Genomic DNA, 4095 nt, shown 5'->3' with positions numbered 1-4095 from the left:
AGGAGGGGGAGGAGGAGGAGGAAGCTGTAGGGGGTTGATGTGGGAGAGAGGAGGGGTGTGGGTCTGTCTGTCACTCCTCTGGCCCCCTCCTGTAGGTACAACACAGAGAAAGAGACTGTGCAATAAAACCTTTTACGCTATATTACACTCTTCATCCAATGTTTTTATATTTTTAAAGCATTTTATAAATGAACATCAAAAATTGTATTGATGCCGTTACTACTAAGTGTCCATCGTGCAGAGGCAGAACTGTACCAGTGCTGTGTGTGTGTGTGTATATATATATCTATTGTCTTGATGAACTTGGTCAGAGGCTGCTATCAGCCAGCGCTGACTGACTTTTTGGCCTTAGCACATGCTGCATGCCTTTCACCAGGGCTGGTGTACTAAAGGTCAATGTGACATCTGCATACTTGTAGATATGTAAATGTGTATTATGTTGTTTTTTTCAATTCCTTTTGAACTTGAAAATATGTATCTATTGCATATCCGATGTTTAGAATATATTGTACAATTGAGAAAAAAGGGACATATAAGTTAGTTTAATATGTAACCACAGATCCTGTTTCTGAGAAGAGAAAAACTGTTCTCTCCTCATTATAACACTTCAGCTCGCTGTTTTCAGACCAGTTAACATGATTCATCAGCGCTACTGTTGTTATTGTGCTGAATTCTCTGAAAGGATGGCGCCTTTACTTTCAAAATGAGGCCCCCCACCCCCCCCTCCAGTAAGTCAGTTCAGCACATATCGCACGTTTGCTGATGAGTCAAACATGAGTAATGTCTACCATATGTTTTGTGTATCACAAATTTGCACGGAAATGGATGACGGTCCTAGGGAACTTTTGAACTGGGAGATAAAGCTAACAAACACAACATCGTACACTTTATAACAGTCTGGAGAGGAATCAGGAGCTGTCCAGTGTTACCAAAGTAAGCACCGTATTGTGCTCATCCACAGGCCACTCCATTTCACGCGCAAGGGCCTGGATGTGTAAGAATTTCTCTGAATGTCTGTATTGAACACTAACGCCTGTATTCAGTGAAAGACAATGTGGAAGTGAGTGCCGCTGTCAAGCCCAGGATACAGAAAAGGTTCTGACTTTGATAATGTCCCTTTGATGAACAAGATACCGTGTGTTTGATGGGAGAGGAACACGTTATGGCACTTTCGGAGTCTGCAGTGCAGTAAAGGACACACATGGCAACACTATGGAGCAGTCAGCACACTCTGGAGACTAAGTGAGATTGGTGTGTGTGTGTGTGTGTGTGTGTGATGAGTTCACAATAAAATGTTTGATACACTGCTCGACTGACGTGTCTTCTTAATGTAGGCAGCAGACCTCTAACCTGAGCCTCTGGGGCAGACTGAGATGTGTTGAGATGACTGTGAACACATGTGGGATGTTTGGTCTCAAAATTGCCTTCCTCTTGTGAAGATGCTTTGCTTAGATTGACTGCTTTCAGGAAGTGATTTCTCGCGGTTTCAGAGCTGAGCCTCAACTACTAATCATTTCATGCAGAAAACCACATTTTAAAAAGAGCATTTCTCTTCGGGCACTGAAAGATTAACCAGGTTTGTGTTGTTGAATGCAGCTTAAGAGGGGTTTTTATTAGACATTTAGCAGAGTCTGGCTGTGCTGCTCAGGCTACTGTGAGCTCAGACTCATTTTATTTTGCAGTGATTGAGGATGTTTGCGGATATTTTGAACGTGCATTTTATGGCGCAGTGAGGGGCAGTTAGTTCATTCAGATGTTTGCAGGCTGGTTGAAGCCTGGACCCTGTAAGAGAACCTCAGCTCATTGCTGTATAGCTGTGAGACAGACGCGTGCCTCATTATGATGCCACATAAATCCGATTTGTGTCATTCGGCCTCAGTCGGTAAGTCTGAATTTACAACTAACATAACCCGAGTTGGAGCTAAACCCCCCTTCCTTTGAACAGATACGACCCCAGCGCGAGATACGTGTTACTAGTACAGTTTTTTTGAATGAGTAGATTTAACTTTTACTAACCTTATATTTGTCCATATTGTACGTGTGTCCTGAAACGTTCTGCATAGTAAGAGCGCATTAAAATCTGAGTGTGGTGCCATTGTGGGAGGCATGAATCATTTGGTGTTCTCACATGTGGAGGCGTTTTTAAGGTGGAATTTCAATAGAGAGCAAGACCAAATTATGCAGAAACAATAAGGAAACTAAATTATGTCCATGCGGTGGACTAAACTGTGCACACATGGACCTGCAGAACAACAGGTAATAAAAACACTCCTGTTGTTGTTATTATTATTATTATTATTATTATTATTATTATTATTATTATTATACGCACTATTATTATTATTCGGGTTTTGTTTAACCCTGTTGTAATGGCTGCTATATTACGCAGCGTCCTGTCTCCGGGCCTATCGGTCGGCTCCGGGCAGCAGGACCTGATTCTGGTTCTTTATCGGTTCAGGCTTCATATCTTCACCAACACGGTGTCCGGATGCTACGGCCGTTGTGAGTCTATTTGAGCCGGGGCATGTGGCGCTTTGATTTCCTGTCCTTCGTGTGCTGATAGGCTGCTTTCGCCTGTATCCGACTGCCCTGACAGTCAAATTGCACTCAGTCCTCACGCTAAGTTTGGTGAGTGCAGGTTGAAACGGTCCCTGAACTAACTGAAGTCTTCAACACTGAAATATTTACTGTGTGGAAAAATTGGCATGAGTTGATTTATTGTGATAAGTAAATGTGGGTGTAGAAGATGTTAAGTTCATATAAAAGTATGATCTTAATTTTGGCACTTGATAAAACTTAAATACTAAAAACTAAAAATACAATAATCTTAAAGGAAAAAGGGAATGAAGCGCCAACATAGACAGTGCAGTTCAGTAACACACAGTTCCAATCAAATATTAATGATGCTTATTTTCCTTATGATAATCAAAGTTCCTCTTTCTCCATCACTCTAATGGTTTTTGGGGATTCGTTCATTGCACCTGCAGCGGATAAAAGGCACAAGGACGCACGACTCCTGTCCTATTGTTCGGTGCGTAATGACGCTTAACCGGCGCTACAATCTGCGTCCTGGGCGAACAGAAAACAAATTGTCTCTGTTATGGGTGTCTTTCTTCTGAGCATAATACCCAGGGTAACGTGAAACTACCACCGCGGGCGCGAGGACGGAGAGTGTCTGTCACATAATAACAGTGTGAGGCCCAGCTGAGCAGCACACCGGGACGGAACCCGACAAACTCAATTTAACTCACTCAGGATTTATGCTGAGGTATTAACTATATTATTACAGTTCAAGCTTATTTTATTCCTCTGTATTTTTAGGAAGAAGCCGAGCAAACACACTGCGGGGATGTGCCGGCTATAATGTTGAAACTGCATTTCTAAGTGAATCTATATTAAGGTGCTACTGTCGGTTCAGACTTTTCCCCCACCCTTTTATTTTACCACTGCATGTATACATACAGACTCTGAGCAACTGACACCCTGGGGTGCGCCTCCGCGTTTCCTCTCCCCCTGTCAGATTGAGTAAGGAGCTGATAAAGGACCTGTATCACTTCTCCTGATTGCCACGGGCTCCTGGAGACACGATCTGCAGCCTGTCTGAGGGGGGTGGGGTGGGGGCAGCAGCTCCGGGCGGTGGGCCGCAACACTGCAAAAAAAAAGTCCGGATTTCTGTTTTTAATTTTTTTTGTTTTTTAATAAGATCAAAAATAAATGAAAGTAACTCCTAATAATTCCACGGGTGTTTCCAAAAGCTAAACACTTCGTCATTAGCTGAGATGTGTGAGCAGAAGTCGCCCCCGCTGCACACTCTTTTCCAGCTACCTGCAACCACACTGGCAGCTGACTAATACTAATACACCGCAGGCGGCTCTTTCTTTGCAGTGCAGTGAGCGCAGGAGCCGCTGCAGTGACACCTGTCCGCACACAACACCTGGCAGACGGGACGGGACGCTGTGCGCATGCTCCGTCGTCAGGTTGCAATCTCTTAAAGCACTTGGAACCGCATCTCGCCGCCGCCAGTGCGGATCAAATCTTCGCAGGGTTCAGAGCGAGCCGAGGACGCCTCTCTGCAGCCGGATTATCATCATCATC

This window comes from Morone saxatilis, unplaced genomic scaffold, assembly GCF_004916995.1.
Source record: "Morone saxatilis isolate NCDOM2014 unplaced genomic scaffold, NCSU_SB_2.0 Contig12, whole genome shotgun sequence".
Classification (NCBI taxonomy): Eukaryota; Metazoa; Chordata; class Actinopteri; family Moronidae; genus Morone; species Morone saxatilis.
This window is presented reverse-complemented; position numbering follows the sequence as displayed.